This window comes from Callithrix jacchus, chromosome 2, assembly GCF_049354715.1.
Source record: "Callithrix jacchus isolate 240 chromosome 2, calJac240_pri, whole genome shotgun sequence".
NCBI lineage: Eukaryota > Metazoa > Chordata > Mammalia > Primates > Cebidae > Callithrix > Callithrix jacchus.
The window spans coordinates 195,320,245-195,345,735 of NC_133503.1; the positions used below are offsets into that span (position 1 = coordinate 195,320,245).

The following is a 25,491-nucleotide window of genomic DNA, read 5'->3' on the forward strand; positions in this document are numbered from 1 at the left end:
AGAACAGAAAAGGTATCTGGCCCTCAAAGGATGAGAACGCAGACAGCACTGAAGGCCTCATTCTGTATAACCCCACGTGCCATAACAATAACTCATCTCCAGGGCACAGATCCATGGGTCCCATGTTGTGTACCCATGACCACAACCCCTTTTACTCTCTCTCTCTCTCTCTCTCTCTCTCTCTCTCTCTCTCTCTCTCTCTCTCTCTCAACGGAGTCACTCTGTCATTCAAGCTGGAGTGCAGTGGCGCAATCTCAGCTCACTGCAACCTCTGCCTCCCGTGTTCAAGCGATTCTCCTGCCTCAGCCTCCCGAGTAGCTGGGAGTACAGACACATGCCCAGCTAATTTTTGTATTTTTGGTAGAGACAGGGTTTCACCATGCTGGCCATGATGGTCTCATCTCTTGACCTCGTGCTTCACCTGCCTTGGCCTCCCAAAGTGCTGGGATTACAGGCATGAGGCACCACTTGGCCCCCGCTTTTCCTCTCTAAAAAGAAAGCCATACTCATTCACAGCCACTCTCAGGCCCCACTTTGCCCAGACCCTCTTCTGCTTTCTTTCTCTATAAATTTGACCGTTTCTGAACAGTTCACATAAATGAAATCATATGATATGTGATCTTTTGTAACTGGTGTCTTGCACTTAGCATGTTTTCAAGGCCCATCCGTGTTGGAGCATGAATCAGTCCCTCATTCCTTGTATTGCCAAATGGTATTCCGTGGCATGGATATCTCACAGTTCACCTATGCCTTTGTGGGCTGATGGACATTTGGGTTGTTTCCACTTTCTGGCTCTTGTGAATAATGCTTCTATGAGCATTCGGGTATACATTTTTGTGTGGAATATGATTTCAATTCTTTTGACTATCTACCTTGGAGTGGAGTTGCTGGGTTATACGGTACTAACATTTTCAGGAACTGTCAAAGACCTAATTTTAGATTTTGGGAAGAGGGATATGGAGCCTGTTCAAAAAGCAACTGCACAAATCTGCAAGGGCACTGGATAGATGACCTCCCAGACGTCTAAGGAGAACCTACTAGGTGAGAGGAACTGCTCACGATATTGAAAGGAAAGAGACAGAGCACAGGGGCAGGAGCAGGGGCAGTCGGGGGGGGGGGGGCTTGAGCCTGTAAGGACCCCCTTCTTCTCAGCAAAAAGGGAGACAGACATTCCAACTCCCAGCTATAACCCGTTACAGATGTTTCAACACAGAGAGTGCAAAAATCCACAGGAACAGCCCAGAAGCTCGTGGAGCTGGGGGCTTTGATGAGGACATGGAAAGGAGCTTGCCAGCTGAACTAATATTTGCCTTCACCTCCAAGCAACTTTGTGTTTTGGCAGCAAGTTGGAGAAGAGCCTTCTGGGAAGAGAGAGCAGCTTGGGCTAAAGCCCAGCCACATGGGAGTGTTCGATGTATTTGGCAGTGATGAGAGTAGGGGGGCAGGAGTTGGGGGAGACAGGCTTGGAAGGGTAAACTGAGCCATGACTTCAGTGCTATGCTAGGGAGCTTGGACTTGAACCTATAAGTGCTGAGTGTCATCAAGGACTTGGGGTTCGGCAAGGTGGTCAGCTTGTGTCCTGGAGCCATGGCCTTGGAAGTGGTAAGGGAAGGAGGCCTGAAGAGGGAGTCTTGGGGGGTGCTGCTGTCAGGAGTGAGAGACCACGAAGAGCTGAGGGTATACCTGGGAGGGAAGGAGAGGAAGGGAGGAGGAAACAGAGGGGAATGTCCTCGAAACTGCCTAAGAGGTGGAGGATAGGGAGGCAGAGGGGAGAGCCACCTGGATTCATCAATATTTTAGTTATTTTGTGCAGGGAGAAAGAAATGACATTGTCGATGACAATACAGCACAAGGGCACATTCAGCCCTTAAACGCTTTAACCGTGGGATTGTTTCACTCAACTGAGTCCCAAGAAGTGAGCTTCAGAAGAAAACTCAGAACCTGCGGGAGGTTTGCGGCTTCTCTTGGATTGGGACAAAGCCTTAGCTCTGTCTTGATGCCTTGACTGGAGCACCTGTCCTGTGGCGGCTGCCCAGGAAGGCCTCCATCCTGGCACACACACCACCCCATCTATGTCCAGCAACACGTGTGCAAACCCCTCCTAGCTCCCCCTTGTTGGCACTCTAGGCCCACCTCAGCATCAGCAGAAGTATGGAAAAGGAAGCGTTTGTCTCCAGGAGCCATCGTTTTCCTTCCTCCTTTCCTCATTTCTGTTTCTCTGTTTCTTCGTTTCCTTGTTCCTCTGTCACATCCAGGGCTCTCCAGCTGCCTGGCGTTCAGGAAGGACCCGCTCCCAGGTAGCATCATGTCTTCTCCAGAATTAAGGCCCTGAGGGTGGTGGGTCACAGAAAGTGCCCCGTGTCTCAAGGGATAAGAGGATAAAACATCCCCAAAGGATGGATGGAGGCTGAAAATCTGAATGGAGTGCTACCTAGAGTTGCAAGTCAGGGAGTACCTCCAGGATGCCGAGTCCCTAGCTTAAGCCCCTAAGCTTAAGTAAGGACATGACTTACCTAAATGTCCTTGAGAGTCAAGGCCATGGTCAGGCAGAACTGCTAAAGCAAAGGCTTTGAAGTGGGAAAGAGCATGAAGAATTTGGCGAGGGTGAATAACCGGCACAGGTGTGTAGGCAGTTCCCCTGCCTAGATATATCTGCATGGCACTTGCTTCTGAGGGATTTCTTGGAATTCGCCCAGACTGCAGAGGTGGTCAGATATAAGCATGGCCCTGGTCCCCATCCAAGCATTGCTCCTTATTGCCAGAGTGTGACAGGCTTGGCAGCCTGTGGGGACAAGGGCCAAGGCTGAGTCGTTAGCACAGGATGATCCTGCCCTTCCTCTGTGTCTTCCGCCCCAGGAAGCTAACAGAGATTCGGCTGTGGTGTACAATTGTGTTCAGATGGGCTCACATCCTCGGGGGACTTGGATCCTCTCATAATTCTACAAATTGTGAAATGCTTAGACATTAGGAAACCAAAGAGAGTTGACCCACAATTAGAAAATAATCGCGCATTTAAAATAGCCAATGGATTACGGGTTACTGTTCTCTAAGTCGATAGTAAAAATCCCCATTAAAAAAACAGGAGGTCAAGGTTCTCTGACTCATTTATAAGTGATTTCTCATCATTTCAAAATAAGGGTTAAGTACGTTAAGCCGAGCTGAATGTGGGCTTCCAATCCAAAATTTATTTTTAGCCTTATTGCATCCAGTTACTAATGGTTCAGAGCCAAGAGCAATTCAATCAATGTTTATATCCGATTTAAACATCACCAACAATTGTGTGGTGGGTGGTAGACTGTTACAGCCATGGCCCCCAGTGAATAGTGTCCCTGTGTCCTCACTCCTTTGCAATATGACTTTGCTGCTTCTCCCTAAATCAGGAGGTGGGACCTATTTCTTTACCCCTTGACTCTGGGCTGGTCTTGAGACTTGTTGTAACCAGTAAAATGCAGCAGAAGTGACACTGTGAAGCCTTCAAGAATAGGCCTTGAGGAGTATTGTAAATTACATTTTTAATCACTTGGAATGCCCAGAGTCCACTGGATGGGAGGAGAAGCCCAGCTGGCAGCTGTAGGAAGGCCCCAGATATATGAATGGTGCCATCTGGCCCCTCCGCCTCAGTGAGCCCAGAGGAGACCAGCAGAATCATGAGGAACAATACTTGTTTTAAGCCACTAAGGTTTAGGGACATTTGTTCTGCAGCAGTAGGTAATTAAAGCAAATAGTATCCTAAATGGTGACAGAATGGAATCGTCTTCCTGTAAAAATAGACTTCATATCTAAAAAGAAATGAGATGTGGGAAGTAGAAAAGTTCCTCTTCAAAGTTTCTTTCTTGTTAAAGAATAATAATAATAGGCCGGGCGCAGTGGCTCACGCCTGTAATCCCAGCACTTCTGGAGGGCCAGGCAGGTGGATCTCCTGAGGTTAGGCGTTCGAGACCAGCCTGACAAACAGAGTGAAACCCTGTCTCTACTAAAAATACAAAATTAGCCTGGCGTGGTGGCATATGCCTGTAATCCCAGGTACTCGGGAGGCTGAGGCAGGAGAATTACTTGAACCCAGGAAGTGGTGATTGCAGTGAGCTGAGATTGCACCACTGCACTCTAGCCTGGGCAACAAGAGTAAGACTTTGCCTCAAAAAAAAAAAAAAAGAACTTGATAAAGGGGTTTGAGGGTTGTGCCTCATTTTGCCCTTCCCAGTGCTTTGCTCCCTTCCAGCTGGAAGGAGTTGGAGGCTGCCCTCCTTTGCACTTCCCTGCTGTTGGCATTAGTAAAATTGTGCTCTCCCTTTCTGCTCTCTGCCTACAGAGCAGCTCTCTCTGCACTGGTAGACACTGCTGTTTCCAAAAGGATGTGGTTTCCCTGTACTCTGTGGTCTCACCCTGACAGCATGGCATCTCTTGCAAGAATTTAAATTAAAACCTAAGTCCCCAAGTTGTGATTTCAGAAAGAACGTCTTTGTTGTTTTAGTGGAAAAAACCCATCCGATTGTATGGTACTCGTTTCACGGGTTCTCTTGAAATTAAGGAATTTGATAATAGAATTTATTCCTCTATTTGCCACAATTCTGAGCAGCAAACACCTGGAGAAAAAAGAACACGTTAGGAAATGATTGGCAGACCTGGTGGGAGAAGTCAGACCTAGGTGGTAACCTTTTGAGACTGACTGCTTTCACTTATTCATTCATGTTTTAAGATGTATGAATACTTTTAAAAAAATATCCAAGTACTATTTCATTGTATGGAGGTACTACAATTTATTTATCCATTTGTTCGTTGAGAGATGTTTGAGTTGTTTCCAGTTTGGGGCAATTACGAATAGAGCTGCTATAAACATGTCTTCATTTTATTTTATTTATTATACATATTTTTTGAGACGGAGTCTTGCTCTGTCGCCAGGCTGGAGTGCAGTGACGCAATCTCAGCTCACTGCAACCTCTGCCTCCTGGATTCAAGCAATTCTTCCACCCCAGCCTCCCGAGTAGCTGGGACCACAGGCACACGCCACCATGCCCGGCTATTTTTTGTATTTTTAGTAGAGATGGGGTTTCACCATGTTGGCCAGGATGGTCTCAATCTCTTGACTTCGTTATCTGCCCACCTCGCCCTTTCATTTTACTTTTTTAATTTTATTTTTTCATTTTTTTATTTTCTGGAGACAGTCTCACTCTGTTGCCCAGGCTAGAGTTCAGTGACATGATTTTGGCTCATTGCAACCTTTGCCTCCTGGGTTCAAGTGATTCTCCTGCCCCTGCCTCTGAGTAGCTGGGATTACAGGCATGCACCACCATGCCCAGCTAATTTTCTGTATTTTTAGTAGAGGTGGGGTTTCACCATGTTGCCCAGGCTGGTTTTGAACTCCTGAGCTCAGGCTCTGCCCGCCTCAGCCTCCCAAAGTGCTAGGATTACAGGCCTGAGCCACTGTGCCTGGCCTCTTCATTTTAATTCATAAAACTGTAATGCAATATTCACAGACCTGGGAATTAGGGAAAAAGAAAAACAGTAATACAAAGCCAGGTGCATTGAACAGTGATCACACCACTGCACTCCAGCCTGTACGACAGAGCAAGACCCTGTCTCAAACACAAACAGCAAACAAAAAACCTGTAATGCTGTTGATTTCAAAGCTACTTTGTCTGCAGAAACATGAAACAGTCATTTGTGATACTTTACTTTTTATTTCAAGAGTTTACTCAAGACATGAGCACAGTGGCTCACTCCTTTAATCCCAGCACTCTGGGAGGCCGAGGTGGGCGGATCAGCTGAGGTCAGGAGTTTGAGACCAGCCTGGCGAACATGGTGAAACCCCATCTCTACTAAAAACACAGAAATTAACTGGGCATGGTGGCACATGCCTGCAGTCCTAGCTACTTGGGAGCCTGAGGTAGGAGGATCACTTGAACCTGGGAGGCAGAGGTTGCAGTGAACCTAGATTGTGCCACTACATTCCAGCCTGGGTGACAGAGGGAGATTCTGTCTCAAAAAAAAAAAAAAAAAAAGAATGTATTCAAGTAGTTTCAGGGGAAGACTTAAGCATTTTTTTCCTTATCACTTTTATTTTTAGGAAATCTAGGTATAACTACTTACATTAGACAACCAATAGGTTGGTGATAGATTATAAAGGCCAGCACTGGAGTCAGTTGAATGACTGTATATGATGAAGTTTCACATTTCATTCTGCTGTGTCAGTTGGGGCCTGTCAGAGAAACAGAACAAATAGGATGAATGGATAGATAGATGGATAGAGGGATAGAAAGACAGACAGAAGGTAGAGATATAAATAGAAGACGGATAGAGAGATACACAGACAGATAGGCAGAGGCGGACACATAGACAGACAGAGACAGACAGGTAGACAGATAAACAGACAGATATAGACAGACAGACAGACAAACAGATGGATAGAGTTCTGCACTGGATTGTGTCCTCCCCAAATTCATAGGTTGAGGCCCTAACCCCAGTGTGTTTGAATTTGGAGATAGGGCCCTGAAGGACGTGACTGAGAGTAAATGAAATCATAAGGGTGGGGCCCTAACTAACAGGACTGCTGTCCTTATAAGAAGAGGAACAGGCACCAAGAGACCTCTTGCTCTGCAGGTACACAGAAAAAAGGCCACGCCAGGACACAGCAAGAAGCAGATATCTACAAGCCAGGAAGAAAGGCGTCAACAGACACCAACCCTGCCAGCACCTTGATCTTGGACTTCTAGCCTCCAGAACTGTGAAAGAATAAAATTCTGTTGTTTAAGCCACCCAGTCCGTGGTACTTTGTATGGTAGCCCTGGCAGACTAACAGAGAGAGAGATTTATTTTAAGAAACTGGCTTATGCAACTGTGGAACTTGGCAAGTCTCAAATCTGTAGGGCAGGTTGGCAGGCTGAAAACTCAGGCAGGATTTCTATATTACAGTCTTGAAGCAGAATTCCTTATTCTCTGAAATCCTCCGGGCTTTGCTCTTAAGGCCTTCAACTGATTGGATGAGGGTCACCTACATTATCAAGGGTAAAAATCTCCTTTATTTAAAGTCAACTGATTTAAACGTTAATCACATCTACAAATTATCTTCACAGCAACAATCAGACTAGTGTTAGACCCAACTACTGGGCAAAGTGATACATAAAATTAACCATAACGCTGTCCATCAAATTTTAGGAAAGCTCTCATCTGGAACACAAATAAGAGATCTCTTCCTCCACACTGCTGCCCTTTGTCATCTCGCTTTGTAGATAGAGAGAAAAAATTAATCGATGACTAAAGGGACTGTTTTTCTGGTCAGCCCAGCAAGGCTGCTGTTTGGACAAGCTCTGGATCCAGAATCCATTTCTTTGAACCCAGCAACCTTGCTGCAGAGATTTGAGAAATCCTCCCTCTGTATTCAACTCAGTAAAACTGATCTCTTTGCACAGTGAGCTTGCAGCGCCAACACACAGTTTAAGAACACCGAAGTTCACAAACATGCTAATGTCTTATTTATTGCTTGAATGTCTTCCAAGTGCCAGGCATTGTTCTAAGCACTTATCATAGAATTTAATCTGTTGATCATATCATTTAATCCTCAGAATAGCTTTTGTGCAGTAGACACAATTTCTACCACCTTTTACAGATGAGCAAAGAGGCACTGAGAGTTCAGCACAGTAGCAGAGCTGTGATTTGCACCCAAGCAGTCTGCTCCGGAGCTCAGAGCTCTGCCGCTTACCTACCACGGCTTAACACATTTCACAGACTATGACAACTCAAGGCACAGCACTTCAAGTTCACATAATAGTTATAAATCAAGCAAAAGGTGGCTTGAAGCAGGACAGATTTACATGTGATCTGAAGACAGAAAGGTAAACTTAAAAAAAAAATTTTTAACTTGGTGTATTTTAGTTAGACCTTAAAAAGTATTTGATACATTGGCAGCCAGAAATGGACGAGGGATGGCATGGATTTGTTAAAACAAGGTTTTTGGTGTCCTTGAGGGTAGTTTTTAGGTACAGAGGAACTACGCAGATGTTCATTTTGGCTTTATGTTTTAATTTTCAGCATATGAAACACACACATCCTAAATGTATATTTTCATTAGTTATTAAAGCTTATGTTATAGCTTCATTTTTCTTATCATACCTCTGGGATACTCAGGAATCAGATTTAAGGGACTCTTTGGATAATACTTGGTCCTGTTTACTAACTTCATTAATTTTTTTTTTTTTTTTTTGAGACAAGGTCTTGCTTTGTCACCCAAGCTGGAGTGCAATGGTGTGATCTTGGCTCACTGCAGCCTCAACCCCAGGGCTCAAGTGATGCTTCTATCTCAGCCCCCAAGTAGCTGACACTATAGGCACTCACCACCATGCTTGGCTATTTTATTGTAGAGACGGGTTTCGCCATGTTGCCCAGAATGCTTTCCAATTCCTGAACTCAAGCGATCTGCCCGCCTTAGCCTCCTAAAGTGCTAGGATTGTAGGTTTGAGCCACTGTACTCAGCCTATCTTAGTTAACTAACCATCTGTAAACCTTTTCAGCCACATTTATAAATTTGATGTAACTGATTTCCTTTTCTTTTCTTTGAGACAGAGTCTTGCTCTGTCACCCAGGTGGGAGTGCAGTGGCACAATCTCGGGCTCACTGCAACCTCCACCTCCCCAGGCTCAAGCAATTCTCCTGCCTCAGCCTCCTGAGTAGCTGGGATTACAGGTCTGTGCCACCCTGACTAATTTTTGTATTTTTAGTAGAGATCGGGTTTTGCCATGTTGGCCAGGCTGGTCTTGAACTCCTGACCTCAGGTGATCTGCCCATGTCAGCCTGGGATTACAGTGCTGGGATTACAAGCATGAGCCACTGCACCTAACCAGTGATTTCCTTTTAGAGTACTTCTGCTTTCTTTTTCAACAACAAAAAATCCTGAATACTAAATAATTATAGGAAATCTAAGAAGTTAAATTTGCAAAGGAAGAAAAACAAATTCTCTCTTAAGCATTTCAATATGGTAAAGAAACTAATTAAGTCTTAATTCTTAAATCACTAGCCTAAATTAACTATTGACTTATACCTTTTAACTTTGTGTTACACGTCTGACCTTTTTAACAGGTCAAATTCTCTTAACTGTATTAAGAACACAAAATACCAAATATGCACATATCCCTACAAATTTCATATTAATACTATGGTATGGTTTTGAGTCTCACAAGTTTTCAGTACTTAATTATAAATCTTCTCCGACCAAAAGATACATACCTGAATGGTTATGGTGGTTCATGCCTTTAATCTCAGCACTTTGGGAGGCTGAGGTGGAAGGATCACTGGAGGCCAAGACTTGGAAACCAGCCTGGGAAACATAGTTAAATCATCTCTACAAAAGACGATTTAAAAAACTCTCCAGGGCCCGGTGTGGTGGCTCACACCTGTAATCCAAGCACTTTGGAGGCCAAGGCGGGTGGATCACCTGAGGTCGGGAGTTCAAGACCAGCCTGACCAACATGGTGAAACCCCACCTTTAAAAAAATAAATAAATAAAAAATTCTCCAGGCATGGTGGCACACGCCAAGGTTGCCAAGTAGTAAAAAGAGAGATGACTCGGTACAGTGACTCACCAGCATTTCATGAAACTGGTAATTCCAGCACTTTGGGAGGCTGAGGCAGGTGGATCACCTGAGGTCAGGAGTTTGAGATCAGCCTGGCCAACATGGCCAAACCCAATATCTACTAAAAATACAAAAATTAGCTGTATGTGGTGGTGCGACCGCAGCTACCCCAGAGACTGAGGCAAGAGAATTGCTTGAACCTGGGAGGTGGAGGCTGCAGTGAACTGAGATCACACCACTGCACTCCAGCCTGGGTGACAGAACAAGACTCTGTCTGGAAAAAAAAAAAGAATAGTTACCATGCTGGTTAACTGAAGCCACTAAGGTCAGGGACTTCAAGCAAACGTGGGTCCTGATGCTGCAGGGATCTAGAATGACTCTTCCACTGCCAATCGCCACGCGGATCCCTTTCTACAGTTGTTTTGTCAATGACCCCCATAACCTGAAGAAGTGTCGCTACACAACAGTTATACACATTGCTTAATTCAGCCACCTTTAATAGGGATCCATAAATATGTAAATCCTTGATCCTTTCAATATGAAAGAATTTAAAACTTGTTTAAATCTTGCTTTCTCTTATTTTTCAGACCACACACAACTTTTGTGGATATTTAAAATTCTGTATGTTTGGAATCTGGATATAACACATGCACCCTTTTTTTTTGAGATGGTTTCTTGCTCTGTCACCCAGGGTGGAATGCAGTGACTCTTGGTCAGGGCCTCACTGCAACCTGGGTGACAGAATGCCTCCCAAGTTCAAGCCATTCTTGTGCCTCAGCCTCTCAAGTAGGTGGGATTACAGGCATGCACCACGACACCCAGCTAATTTTTGTATCTTTTGTATAGACAGGGTTTCACCACGTTGGCCAGGCTGCTCTCAAACTCCCAATCCCAAGTGATCTGCCTGCCTCAGCCTCCCAAAGTGCTGGGATTAGAGGCGTAAGCCGCTGTCCTGGCAGATGCACCAAGTTTGAGGGTGTCCTGCCTGAGCACGAGGTGCTTGCCCTAACACCCAGCATTCATTAAGGTGACCTCATTAGGAAAAAGGCTCTTTGCAAATGTGATTAACTGAAATCTTAAGATGGGATCTTCCTGGCTGATCTGGGTAGGCCCTAAATTCAAGAAGTGTCCTTTCCTATAAAAGACAGAAGAAGATGCAGCCACAGAGGAGAATGACACTGTGAAGAGGCGGACAGAGACTGGAGTGACACAGCCACAAGCCAGGAACAAGCCACAAGAGGCAGGAAGGGATTCTCCCTGATATGGTGTGGTTCTGTGTGCCACCCAAATCTCCTGTTGAATTGTCACCCTCAGTGTTGGAGGAGACGCCGGGTGGAGGTGACTGGATCACGGGGGGAGGGGCACGAACTTCCCCTTTGCTGTTCTCGTCATTAGTTCTCATGAGATCCGGTTGGTAAAAGTGTGTGGGACCTCCCCCTTCCCTCTCTTCCCCTGCTCCAGCCCGGTGAAGATGTGCCAGCTTCCCCTTCCCCTTCCACCATGATTGTAGGTCTCCTAAGGCCTCCCCAGCCATGCTCTACAGCCTGTGGAACTGAGTCAATTAAACCTCTTTCTTCATAAATTGCCCAGTCTCAGGTAGTTCTTTTCCTTCTCTTTCTCTTTCTTTCCCTCCTTTCTTTCTTTCTCTCTCTCTCTCTTTCTTTTTCGAAGTGGAGTTTTGCTCTTGTTGTTCAGGCTGGAGTGCAATGGTGCCATCTTGTCTCACTGCAACTTCCACCTCCTGGGTTCAAGTGATTCTCCTGCCTCAGCCTCCTGAGTAGCTGGAATTACAGGCATGCACCACCATGCCCAGCTAATTTATTTTTATTTTTATTTTTTATTTTTAGTAGAGACAGGGTCTCACCGTGTTGGCCAGGCTGGTGTCAAACTTACAACCTCAGCCTGCCTAGGCCTCTCAAAGTGCTGGGATTACAAATGTGAGCCACTGCATCTGGCCACAGACAGTTCTTTATAGCAATGGGAGATTGGACTAATCCATTCCCCTGGAGTCTTCAGAGGGGCACACCCTGCCAGACTTCCGGTCTTCAGAACTGTGAAAGAATATGTTTCTGTTGTTTTAATCCACCAAGTTTCTGGTCATTTGTTATGACAGCCACAAGAAATTAATATAGGTCTTGTCAGGTGTACACCTGTGTAAAGCTGGTTCAAGCATGTGTATTACGAATCTTAAAATGCAAGTATAGGCTGGGCACGATGGCTCATGCCTGTAATCCCAGCACTTTGGGAGGCCAAGGCAAGTGGATCACTTGAGGCCAGGAGTTCAGGACCAGCCCAGCCAACATGGCAAAACCCTGTCTCTATTAAAAAATACAAAAATTAGCCAGGTGTAGTGGCATACGCCTGTAATCCCAGCTACTTGGAAGGCTGAGGCATAAGAATCGCTTGAATCTGGGAGGCAGAGGTTGCAGTTAGCTGAGATTGTGCCACCATGCTCCGGCCTATACTGGAGTGACAGTGTGAGAACCTGTCTCAAAAATTTTTTCAAAAGTTGCAAGTATAGAAATCCAGTATGAGAAATAAAAATGAAATCCTAAGCCTCCCAAGCAACTGATGGTCTCCAGACTCCCCCAACTCCCCACCCACCTGGCCAAGGGGACCCCAGAGAAACTTGGAAAACTGAGTTCCTGGTCATGATGGGATGGAAGGTCAGACACGCCTCATTATATCCCTCATGCCCTGGATAACCACCATGAGACTTCCTTTCCTAGGGGGCTAAGCAGAAACCAGCCCTTGGGAAAGGGGCTTTATTCCTGATATCAACCAGCCACCTCATGCTGCCCTGCCCTTATGTGGTCTGGACAAAAGAACTGACTGGCACCCTTGATAAGAGGACTACTGGCCATGGAGCGGTTAGATAAGACACTACTGGCCATGAGGTCATTCTGGCCGGTCTCCAGGGGATGCACAGTGAGGATGTTCAAGTCTTCTGCTTCATCTTTTGATGTCAGAGGCCTGAAAACGCCACCCTCAGATCACACTAACCCAGGTCCCAGGAGAGGCATGGAGCTTGATTGCACACACGCATATTTCTCCTCTCATCAATATTCAGGGCTCCTCCCATAGCTCATCGAATGTGCGCATTTAGCCACCTCATTCAGCATAAACTCCTGTCTTCTTCTTCTGCCCCTGGAAGGGTCTGTTTCTGGCTTCTGGCTGGAGGCTCTGCTTCTCAGCCTGTCACAATGGCCGCCTTGCAGGCTGCACCCCTTTATGAGAAGAAATCTCTTCTTTCCAAGTTTATGAACCTTGTCATTCCTCAGTTGACAAGTGACATTATCTGAAATGTAAAAGGGACACTTTTAAGGATGGAGTTTGCTAGAAAGGAAGGTCAGGGTAGATCTGGGCCTCTGAAAGGGATGGGAGCCAGAACCTAAAACACTGGCAGGACCCTTCCTAATTTTCATCTGCTTCATTGCTTTTTCTCACATTAGACCTGCTTCCCTAGCAGAATATGGTCATCCCATGGCTCCTGCATTTACATGTCACTATTCCCGCACACCATCTAGTTAGCTGTCACGCCAAACCAAAGGCCTCACTTACATCAGGTGCCCAACCTAGTCTGATCCACCATGGTCCTAGAGGCAGGTCTTACTGTCTAAACATGGCAGCTGCATGCCCACACCACAGCTGTGGACCAGCAGGCTGATTCTCTGAGAAAAGGAGGCTGGTGAATGGTGTCGACTTATAGCAGCAGTCTTGTTTGGCTGTGCGCGTATCAGTTACCTAGGGGCTCCCAAAATGCTGCCTAAAAACACCAACCCAAGCTGGGCGTGGTGGCTCAGGCCTGTAATCCCAGCAATTTGGGAGGCCAAGGCTCGTAGATCACCTGAGGTCAGGAGTTTGAGACCAGCCTGCCCAACATGGAGAAACTCCATCTCTGTTGAAAATACAAAATTGGCTGGGCATGTTAGCACATGCCTGTAATCCCAGCTACTCGGGAGGCCGAGGCAGGAGAATGGCCTAAACCCAGGAGACGGAGGTTGCAGTGAGCCAAGATCATGCCATTGCATTCCAGCCTGGGCAACAAGAGCAAAACTCCACCACAAACAACACCAACCCAAAATGAAGTTCCTGAAAACACGCACAGATCTGGAGGCCAGCTGATGTAGACTGGGCTTGGCTGGACAGTGTTGCTTGAAGGGGTGACTCTGGCTGAGGCTCAGGTTCAGTGGAGAACAGCTGTCTGGGAGAAGCCCTCCTCGTGGTAATGGCAGAAGCACAGGAAAGCAAGCCCAAGCACACATGCTTCAAGCATCGACTTGTATCATGTACACTAACATCCAATTGGCCAAAGCAAGTCTTATGGCTGAGCCAAGTATCAGAGGAATGGGGAAAACACCGCTCTTATGACAACTCAATGGGCCAGGGAGGATTCTAGGCAATAATTTACTCTAGCACGTGGTATCAGATGTTTAGTAATGGAACCAAGTGATCAAACTTAACACCACTAACAGTAGAGCACCTATCATGTCCCTCCTGATTTATTGTGACACGAAGTTCTTCAGACAGTCTATAAATACTCTTTCCAAAAATGTTTAACCTGATAATCTAGCCTCTAAATTTAATTGCTGGTTCACGGGAAGTATGGTAAAGGCGTGAGTTAAACAAACACTCTTTCAGGTATCTATTTCTCCAACACTTAAAACACCAATAAACAACAGCTCACAAGGTGGCCCAAGAGAAAGCAAGGGGAAAGCCACATGCTTTTTATGACCTGGTCCCAGAAGGTACAGGCTTTTACTTTTGCCACATTCTGGGTATTAGAAGTGACTCACTAAGTACTGCCCACACTCAAGAGGAAGTTGTGTCTTTTGAATGTGGAGAATCAAAGCATTTGTGGGGCCTGGTGTGGTGTCTCATGCTTGTAAACCCAGCACTTTGGGAGGCCAAGGTGGATCACCTGAAGCCAAGAGTTTCAGACTAGCCTGGCCAACATGGCGAAACCCTGTCTCTACTAAAACTACAAAAATTAGCTGGGTGTGGTAGTGCACACCTATAATCCCAATTACTTGAGAGGCTGAGGCAGGATAATTGTTTGAACCCAGGAGGAAGAGGTTGCCGTGAGCCGAGATCATGCCACTGAACTCCAGTCTGGGTGACAGAATGAGACCCTGTCTCTTAAAAAAAAAAAAGAAAAGAAAAGAAAGAAAGGAAAGGAAAAAGCATTTGTAGACATATTTTAAAATCACCACTGGGGTTACTTAGGTTAAAAAAGACTACAGAGATAAAAGAACTAAAAGTTGCCTGGTGCAGTGGTGGCTCACGCCTGTAATCCCAGCACTTTGGGAGGCTGAGCGGGTGGATCACTTGAGGTCGGGGGTTCGAGACCAGCCTGGCCAACATGGTAAAACCCCATCTCTACTAAAAATACATAAATTAGCTAGGCGTGGTGGCGGGCATCTGTAATCCCAGCTACTCAGGAGGCTGAGACAGGAGAATCGCTTGAACCCAGGAGGCAGAGGTTGCAGTGAGCTGTGATCACACCACTGCACTCCAGCCTGGCAGGCTGGGTGATAGAATGAAACAGGAAAGAAAGAAAGAAAGGAAAGAAAAGAAAAGAAAAGAAAAGAAAAGAAAGAAAGAAAGAAAGAAAGAAAGAAGGAAAGAAAGAGAAAGGAAGGAAGGAACGAAGGAAGGAAGGAAAGAAGAGAGGGAGGGAGAGAGGGAGGGAGGGAAAGAGGGAGGGAGGGAAGGAAGGAAGGAGAGAAAGGAAGAAAAAGAAAGAAAGAAAGAAAGAAAGAAAGAAAGAAAGAAAGAAAGAAAGAAAGAAAGAAAGAAAGAAAACGTAGTGTATTATGCTCACAGATCCCGGGGGAAGGCGAGAAAGAAAAGAAAGAAAAAAGAAAGAAAGAACAGGTAGTGTATTACGCTCACAGATCCCAGGGGAAGAAGCACCACCATGCCACAGGCCGCCACACTGGGAAGCCCCAGTGTCAGGAGAAGCAGCAGGGCAAATGTGGGCAAGAGGCTTGATTGTGGGTTTTGAAGGAAGGAATGGGCGAAGCAAGGTGAGCAGGCATAGGATTGGAGTCTGAATACCTTCGGCAGGCTCTGGGGCATGAGGGCTAGTTGTCTGGTACCTGGCCCTGGAGTCATTAGTGCAGCTGGACAGTGGCCCTGAGAGCCCCGTTGAGACAGCCAGGTGGGAACGGCTCCTCGGCAGAGCCTCCGACCTACCTGAGCACTGGGGTGGAGCTGCGGAAGTTTGTTCCGTTTGCAGCGGGGAGGAGCCTGCCCTCTCCTCTTCCTGCATGGAACCTGGGATCCAATCTGCGAGGTGCCAAGTCCACTGGCAAGAAACACTCTCTTCTGCTTTGCTAAGAGTTTCTCTTTCCCATTTTTTTGTTTGCCCAATAAATCCCATTTTTCTCACTCTTTAATTGTCTGTGAGCCTAAATTTTCATGGCTGTGTGATAAGGACCCCATCTTTACCTGAACTGAAGAGGTGGTGCAGTACTGGCTCTGGATTGGTTGGCCTGCATTTGAAAGGCAGGCACTCTGCCCAGTAGGAACCGGCCAGCCCTAGGAGGGGCAGGCTTTCCAGGGTCAGCAAGGCCCCACCTGTGAAAAAATAGGAAACACGTGCTTAGGCTGGCGTGGTGGCTCACGCCTGTAATCCCAGCACTTCGGGAGGCTGAGTGTGATGGTGCGTGCCACATTTGGGATTAAATTTCAACGTAAGCTTTGGCGGGGACAAACATTCAAACCATAACACATTACTTCTGTTGTCTGTGACACCAATTATGTTGTGATGAGGCATGGCGGCGGGCTGGGGGACTGCGGAAGGGCATGACTGCCAGCAGGTGAGAATCAGCACGGGCCAGCCAGCAGACAGCCACAGTCCACCTTCTGGGCTCCAAAGATTCACATTCTTCCCACAACTAAAATACTGCCACCTCCTCCCAAAGTTCCCCAAATACTCATCCTATTGTGGCATCAGTTCCATGTCCTGTCTCTCCCTCTGAGAGACAGGGTCTCTCAAGAAGTGATCATCAAGATGCTGGCCAGAACTGTAGTCATCTGAAACTTAACTGGGGCTGGAGGATTCGTATCCAAGACCACCCAGCCTTGAGTCATCCTCTTGGTGATAAGTTGACAAGCGATCTGCTCATGTCTGGCATCCAGGCGCTTAGCCTCCATCATCTAAATCAGGTCCAGGTGGGGCTTTGTTTCCTTAAATACAATTTCTCCATTATAATCTTTGATAGGTTGTCTGTATATCTCTGCCTCTCCCTCCCCAATTGAACATATAAGAGAACACAGAATAACTATTCCAGACGCTCCTGTTCACAAAAAGAGAAAAAAGGTGTCATGTGTGTGGCTGAGTAGCAGTCTCAGCCCGCTTCTTGCCAGTAGAAATGTGAGGGTCTTCTTTTTTTCCAGGCATGGTAGGTCTTGCCTGTCATCCCAGCACTTTGAGAGGCTGGGGTAGAAGGATCACTTGAGCCAAGGAGTTTGAGACCAGCCTGGGCAACGTAGTGAGACCCTCATCATTACAAAAAATAAAAACAAAATTAGCCATGATGGCATGCACTATCAGACTGATTGATAGAGCAAGATCCTGTCCCCTCCCACAAAAAGAACTAAAAAGACTAAAAGGTCTTCTTTTTAAGTTGTATTATCTCTGTTTCTTTTAGTCTAAGCTGGTGAGGATTCTGTATATACAATTCTCTTAAAAACTGGATTTTCTGTGAATTTTATTGGGGTTTGCTCTATTAGACAAATGCAACACCCACAAATCTGTTTGAGACAAGCCCTTCCCTACCTTTGGCTTCTGCAGACAGCTGAGGGACAATGGACTCTCCTTTGATTGAGAGATACTGTAGGGTGCACCTTTATAGAGCAGGCCTTTTGTCTGACTCAGTGGTACTCTGAGAGGCCACCTTATATCTCTTTGGAATCTTACAGTCACACCTAAGGATTCATCTTAGACCATGGTTTTTCTGGCAGGACCCTGCATTTGATCTTTGCTTAAAAGCCATTTCCTAATTTGCTAATACAGTTTGGATATTTGTCCCCACCCGAATCTCACGTTGAAATATAATCCTCATGCCGGGCGCGGTGGCTCAGGCCTGTAATCCCAGCACTTTGGGAGGCCGAGGCGGGTGGATCACGAGGTCAAGAGATTGAGACCATCCTGGTCAACATGATGAAACCCTCTCTCAACAAGGAAATTTAAAAAGTAGCTGGGCATGGTGGCTTGCACTTGTATTCCCAGCTACTCGGGGAGGCTGAAGTGGAAGCATTACTTGAGCCTGGGAGGTTGAGGCTGCAATGAACCAAGATTGTGCCACTGTACTCCCTCTTAAGCACCAGAGTCAGACTGTTGCTCTTGAACTCCTTTGTTCAAGCAATCCTACCACTCAGTCCTAAGTAGTTGGGACTACAGGCATGCACTGCCACACCCAGCTACATTTTCACCTTTTTTGTAGAGGCAGAGTCTCACTACCTTGACCAGGCTTGTCTTAAACTCATGGGCTCAAGTGATCCTCCTGCTTTGGCACCTCAAAGTGTTGGGTTTATAGCATCTGATACTTGGCTGGGGCTAGAGGATTCTTGTCTAGGATGGTCCAGGAACATGACTGTGGGTCACAGATTTCTTTACTCCAGAGGCTACTGAAGCCATGGTTGGCAGCTGACTTCCCCTAGAGCATGTGATGAGAGAGAAAGCTAGACATACACACACACAGACACACACATACACACACAGACACATACACACACACACACACACACACACAGAGAGAGAGAGAGAGAGACAGAGAAGAGAGAAGGGGAAGTCCCAGAGCCTCCTCTAATCTAGTGTTGGAGGAGACATAACATTTGATATAGTTTGGCTGTGTCCCCACCCAAATCTCATCTTGAATTCCCTTGTGTTACGGGGGTAGCTGGTGGGAGGTAACTGAATCATGTGGGCAGTGGAGTTCCACTCTTGCTGCCCAGGCTGGAGTGCAGTGGCGTGATCTCCTCTCACTGCAACCTCCTCCTCCTGGATTCTGGGATTCTCCTGCCTCAGCCTCCTGAGTAGCTGGGATTATAGGCACCCATCACCATGCCCAGCTACTTTTTTGTATTTTTAGTACATGTTGTATTTTGCATTTTAGTACCATGTTGGCCAGGCTGATCTCAAAGTCCTGACCTCAAGTGATCCACCCGCATCAGCCTCCCAAAGAGCCAGGGCACCCAGCCTGGGGGCAGGTCTTTCCCGTGCTGTTCTCGTGACAGTGAATAAGTCTTACGAGACCTGATCGTATTATAGGAAGGCGTTTCCCTGCACAAGCTCACCTTTCCTGCTGCCATCTGTGTAAGATGTGACTTGCTCCTCCCTGCCTTCCACCATGCTCATGAGGCCTCCCCAGCCACGTGGAACTGTAAGTCCATTAAACCTCTTTCTTTTGTAAATTGCGCAGTCTCGGGTATGTCTTTATCGGCAGCATGAAAGTGGACTAATGCACCACCACTAAGTCTGTTTTCTACAGAGCTGTGAATTCTCAGAGGCAGGGCACATTATGGGTCATCTTGGAGGTCGACTACTACCAAATTATTAGGGGGTGAAATGTCAGGTTGTCTATAATTGCCATGCTTTCAAAAAAAAAATGATGAAGCAAGTTTAGCAAAATATTAAAGATAATTATATTTAGGCCTGGGGTATATGGGAATTAATTGTATTCTTTTTCTACCTTTCTATATATTTGTACATTTCCATTAATACAAAGTAAACAAAAGAAAGAAAAAAGAAAATTTAAGCTTTCTACCTGGGGATGACAAGATGGCCGACTGGTGCTCAAGAACCTTCTAGAAATCAACTACCCAGCCTCTCACCTGTCTTCACCAGCAGTGCCTGCCCTGTGCACAGGATTCAGCTCTTTCCCGGCAGGATCCCTGCAGCTGCACTGAGGAGAGGAGGGCTGGAGGCTGAGTCAGCCATACAGCCAGGAAATGGTAACAGATAACAGAATATGTTTGCCCTGTTATTATTTTGAGACGTTCTGAAACACAGCAGCACTTGTTCTGATTTTGTTCCAAGTGTCTTTAGAGGAACAATTCCATGGAATACTTTTCCTGACCTTGCCTTCAAGGTCAGTGTAAATCACAGGGGTTTGAACAGAGTCAGTAATTTTGTTTAAATTTGATCTTGCCTCATTTATTAATTCAGCTTGGACTCATTCTGTCCTTGGAATTTAGTTACTTATTTAATAATGAAAAATAAAACTAACTTTGGAGGGATAATGAGCAGCAAATGCTGAGTCATAGCTCTTCAATTTATAGGGAACTCCATGAAATCTTAGTGTTCGTTTCCACTGAGCATTTCTAGAAGAAGGAAGCTGAATTTTTTAAGAGCCTAGGTTAAATATTCACTTTTATGTGATAAATGTTCTGTGGAATTTGGCACTAAAATTGGTGAAGTTGAAAGATTGCCTTTTTGGATGTCATAAGCAGTTTGTGCATTGTAGGATGGAAAGAAGAATTTTTCTGCAGCCTGGGCAACATGGCAAAAGCCCATCTCTTAAAAAAAAAAAACATAGCTGGGTGTGGTGGCACATGCCTATAGTTCCAGCTACTTAGGAGGCTGAGGTGGGAGGATCACCTGAGCCTAGGGAGGTAGAGGCTACAGTAAGCCATGATTGTGCCACTGCCCTCCAGTCTGGGTGACAGAGTGAGAGCCTGTCTCCATTTTTTTTTCAATTATTCTGGTGTTTTAAAAATCCCTACCTATTATTTTAGAGAAATTTCAAGCTCGTAAAATAACTCAACTGCAGATGTTTCAGAATGGATTTTGAAAGATCCTGTGTGAAAGAAAATTAGTGTATCTCTAGCAGGAACACCCTGCTTTAGTTCGTTTGGACTGCTATAACAAAAACACCAGGCTGGGCGCGGTGGCTCACACCTATAATTCCAGCACTTTGGGAGGCTGAAGCGGGAGGATCACCTGAGGTCAGGAGTTTTAAGACCAGCCTGGTCAACATGGTGAAACCCCGTCTCTACTAAAAATACCAAAAGTAGCCAGGCATGGTGGCACATGCCTGTAATCCCCGCTACTTGGGAGGCTGAGGCAGGAGAACTGCTTGAACCAGGAGGCGGAGGTTGCAGTGAGTTGAGACTGCGCCACTGTAACAGAGGCTGGGCAACAGAGCAAGACTGTCTCAAATAACAAAAGAAAACAAAACAAAAAAACACCATAGATAGACTTGAGTAGCTTAAACAACATTTATTTCTCATAGCTCTGGAAGTTGGAAGTCTGAATTGGGGTGCCAGCAGGATTGGGTTCTCAGAGTGTCCTCTTCCTGGCATACAGATGAGGAAGCAAGCTCCCTTGTCTCTTTTTGCAATGGCACAAATCCTTGGGGACTCCACCCTTATGACCTAAGCATCTCCCAAAACCCCACCTCCAAATACCACCATACTAGGGGTTAGGATTTCAACATCCAAATTTGGGAGGGGACACAAACCACAAACGTTCAGTCCATAACAACACCTTTGCAGAAGGGAGGGCAGGAAGTATGGCCACATGGTGCAATGGCTTGGTAATGCGCCCATTTGTCCAGGATGAGCTATGTTCCTAGAATTCCCTTTGCCTGTATGTTTCCAGTTTGGGTGAGCCACAGGCGTGCTTCTGTAGCCAAGCTGAAGCTGTTATCATAATCTTGGTCAGATGACCAGACAAAATATGAAGGAAGAGGCAAGTATGAAACGTGTATTAATGTCTTTTTTTTGAAAAAGCTTAATTTGGAGCTGGGCTGGCTCCAAATTTGGTGGCTCACGCCTGTAATCCCAGCACTTTGGGAGGCTGAAGCAGGTGAAACATTTAAGGTCAGGATTTTGAGACCAGCCTGGCCAACGTGGCAAAACTACGTCTCTACTGAAAATATAAAAATTAACCAGGGGTGGTGGCACGTGCCTGTAACCTCAGCTACTGGGGAGATTGAGGCAGGAGAATCACTTGAATCTGGGAGGCAGAGGTTGCAGTGAGGTTAAGATCGTGCCACTGCACTCCAGCCTGGGTGGCAGAGTGAGACTCCATCTCAAAAAAAAAAAAAAGAAAAGAAAAGAAAATTGGGGCTGGGCATGGTGGTCCACACCTGTAACCCCAGCACCTCGTTTGAAGCCAGGAGTTTGAGGCTGAAGTGATCGATGATTGTGGCACTGCACTCCAGCCTGGGTGACAGAATAAGACCCTATTTCTAAAATAAAATAAGATAAAAAATAGCTTAATTTTGATTTACAACTTGTTACTTGGCTTGGAAGCCAGGCACACATGTAAATCTCACAGAAGGCTGGCCGTCTTCCTTTTCCTGGCCTCCCTGCCTCCTTCCTCCAGGCTTCCCAATTCCCTTCTTCCCTCCCCTCTGCGGCTCCCTCCCTCACACTCCCCCTCCCTACACACTTCTTGACCTTGGAGCCTCTCCCACCTCTCCCTCCCTTTTCCTCCCTCTTCCTCCCTCCCCCACCCTCTGATCACCCCACTTCTTCCCCTCCCCTCACACTTCCCTCCCTCCCTTCTCTCCTCTCCTCCCCACTGCCCCTCCCTCCCTCCTGGCCTTCCCTTCCCCCACTTCGCAGACCTCTCTTCCCCCAGGGCCTCCCTCCTCCTCCTCTCCGCCCGCTCCGGGCTCCGGCTCTTCCTGGAGGCTACGACTGCGAGTGGAGCCACTGGCCCCGCCGGGATCCCTGCGCCCTCGGCCGCCGCGTCCACGTCCCCCTGGCGGTCCTGCCCGGCGCCGCGCGCCTCCTCCCGGCTCGGCCTCCCTCCGCGCGGTGCAGCGCAGTCTCAGGCCGCGGGACAAGGTACGTGCGCGTCCCCGGGCCACACGAGCCCGGGCCCCGCTCCCTTGATCTCGCGCTTGTGTTCTGACTGGCAACGAAGGGCTTTGCCGCCTGCACGGGTAGGGAACTTCCACCGTCCGTTCTGAGAGGCTGACTTTCCTCAAAGTGATACGCTGTCCTTGCACGATCCCACGCGTCCCGAGCAGCCGCCCTTTACACTCTGGTATTTTCCCGTAGGGGGTTCGCCATACGTTTTAAAGACAGAGTGCAAATCACGCCGTATGCAAACTGGCACCGGATTTGGCCATTTAGCACGGAGGAGCCTTTCCTCCATGCCGTTAATGCTCCTTGTAACTGTCTTCCTACAGTGAGACGTTCTGGTTGCAGAGTTTTGCTAATATAAAACTATGAAAAAACCGAGCATATTCGCATTGAAATCAGTATCCACATTCGACAGCTTCTCCTTAGGGTGGGTATTAGAAGGGAGGGGCTGGGTCTGTGGGTCTAAGGGTGGGACATCCTAGATGCTGGGTAGGTGTTGCCAAGAACGACTGGACAGTTTACACCACAGCCATGTGGGTCGGCAGGCCTTGGAAACACTGGGCACTGAGATTTATGTCCACTCGCTGAGGGAAGATGCCACCTGTTGTTTTCAAAGCCCATTTCAAATAAAGTGGTTAGAAGGGAGCCCCCCGCCCCCGCCCCCGGAATCCTATCCAGGCCTGGGAACAGCCAGGGAAAAAGCAGAAGACAGGGCCGTGGTTGGCCTGTCTGCGGAGGCCAGTGTGTGCTCATCAGGCCGCTTCCTAATTCATGCTGTCTCAGCCAGAGACACTTGGAAAATACAAGCATGGCTGCTGAAAAATAAAGATTTGGAGACGTTTGATGTTTGTAGAATCAGCTGAGAATAAGTACTGGCCCGGCCTTCCCTGCAGCAAGACTGAAAGTCAGTTATCATGAAAGTCCCTGCGGTGTTGACCAGCACAGGAAAAGCCTCATGCCTTTCCTGTTAGACACCACCATCCTGTGTTATCTTGGGGTCCTCTGTTACCCCCAACCCTGGATGAGCTTCCACTTGGCTTCCATTTCTGAATTTTCTTTTTTTTTTTTGAGAAAAGTCTCCCTTTGTTGCCCAAGCTGAGTGCAGTGGCCTGATCTCAGCTCACTGCAACCTCCACTCCCTGGTTCAGGTGATTCTCCTGCCTCAGCCTCCTGAGTAGCTGGGATTACTGGCATTTGCCACCATGCCCGGCTAATTTTTTTTTTTTTTTTGAGACAGAGTTTCGCTCTTGTTACCCAGGCTGGAGTGCAATGGCGCGATCTCGGCTCACCGCAACCTCCGCCCCCTGGGTTCAGGCAATTCTCCTGCCTCAGCCTCCTGAGTAGCTGGGATTACAGGCACGCGTCACCGTGCCCAGCTAATTTTTTGTAATTTTTAGTAGAGACGGGGTTTCACCATGTTGACCAGGATGGTCTCGATCTGTTGACCTCGTGATCCACCCGCCTCGGCCTCCCAAAGTGCTGGGATTACAGGCTTGAGCCACAGCACCCGGCCGATGCCCGGCTAATTTTTTGTATTTTTTAGTAGAGATGGGGTTTCACTATGTTGGCCAGGCTGGTCTTGAACTCCTGACCTCGTGATCCGCCCGCTTCTGCCTCCCAAAGTGCTGGGATTATAGGCGTGAGCGACAGCACCCGGCCCCATTACTAAATTTCTAAAGCTTCCAGGAATGTATTCCTAGGCTTCCCTGCTTGTTATAATCCTGTAATCCCAACGATAGCAGTCCCTTTTGCTTGTCAAAATCTGTTTTCTCTATTTCTGTTGGAGAACTGCGTTGTGCCTGGAAGTCTGACTTGTGAGTTATTTAAATCCTTAGGGCATGAAATCAGGAAAACCACACTCCACCACACTTTACCACCTGTCTCTTACTTCTCTGACTGCCAGTGTCAGGGAGGGAATGTTTGATTACAGTGTTAAAAAATAAATTTCAGCAAAAGATGAAATCATGACTTTTATACAGATATAAAAGTGGTAAATATTTTATTTTATTAATTAAAGAGAGAAATAGGCAGATGTTATAACTGCTTCAAAAAAGAAGTCAAGAAGTGCAAATGTACATGGAGTAAAGGAATGCCTCACGAAGGTATGCTCAGGAGAGGAGCAGACCCTTGGAATCTGCAGATCAAACACTCAGCAATAAGGCTGGGTGCTGTGGCTCACACCTGTAATCCCAGCACTTTGGGAGGCCAAGGCAGAGGATCACCTGAGGTCAGGAGTTTGAGACCAACCTGGCCAACATGGTGAAACCCCCTCTCTACTAAAATACAAGAATTAGCTGGATGTAGTGGTGGGCACCTTTAATCCCAGCTATTCAGGAAGCTGTGGCAGGGAGAATTGCTTGAACCAGTGAGGCGGAGGTTGCAGTTAGCCAAGATCACACCACTGCACTCCTGCCTGGGCAACAGAGCAAGACTCTGTCTCAATTAAAAAAAAAAAAAAAGACATTTTAAGAAAGCAAGATGAAGACACTGCTTTGTGAGTTTTCATCTTGACTGAACTGAGATTGTGCCATTGCACTCCAGCCTGGGCAACAGAGAGAGACTTTGTCTCAAAAAAGAAAAGAAAAGAAAAGAAAAGAAACCCATTCAACGGTGATCTGCATGGGTTTTGAACGTGTAATTTTCTAGAGGGACACGCTTGTGTGTGGCAGAGTGAGGCCCCTTCACCCCTACAGAGTGACTCTTGTGGCCCTTCCAGCGCTGCCTCACAAAAACAACCCCCCCTAGAAAATTACACATCAGAGCCCATGGGAATCACTGTTGAGTATTTGATCTGCAAATTCCAATTCCATATGCTCCTGTGCTGTGCATACCATCACATATGGCACTCACACATATGTAGCACCTTGCAGGAATGTCTCTGGGGAATTGTGCATTTGTGCTGGTGGCCACTGTGGGCATTGCCGAAGAACATGGCTACCAGGGTGTCCTGCAGGGCACTCTCCAGAGCTAGGAAGAGCATCCTGACTTCCAGAGATCTCACCAGTGGAGACTACAGAACTGACCTGGGGATTGCCAGAGGGTGGCCCAAACACATCTGCCATGACACAGAAAAGCCTTTATTGACATGCGTGTAAAGAGG

General features: G+C 46.9%; 1 protein-coding gene and 1 long non-coding RNA gene across 2 annotated transcripts in view; one reads left to right on the forward strand and one right to left on the reverse strand.

The window, feature by feature from the left end:
• Positions 1–10,046: 10,046 nt before the first annotated feature.
• On the reverse strand, positions 10,047–17,389 carry LOC144581486 (uncharacterized). Its single transcript, XR_013532364.1, has 2 exons — positions 16,017–17,389; positions 10,047–12,861 (listed from the first exon to the last, which is right to left on the reverse strand). It is a non-coding gene; the product is annotated as an uncharacterized LOC144581486 (long non-coding RNA).
• Positions 17,390–22,199: 4,810 nt separating this feature from the next.
• Positions 22,200–25,491, forward strand: part of CMBL (carboxymethylenebutenolidase homolog) — a 30,401-nt gene continuing 27,109 nt past the window's right edge. The window contains exon 1 of the mRNA XM_035291775.3: positions 22,200–22,370. The gene's annotated coding sequence lies outside the window, so the exon portion shown is untranslated. The remainder of the gene's footprint in view (positions 22,371–25,491) is intronic.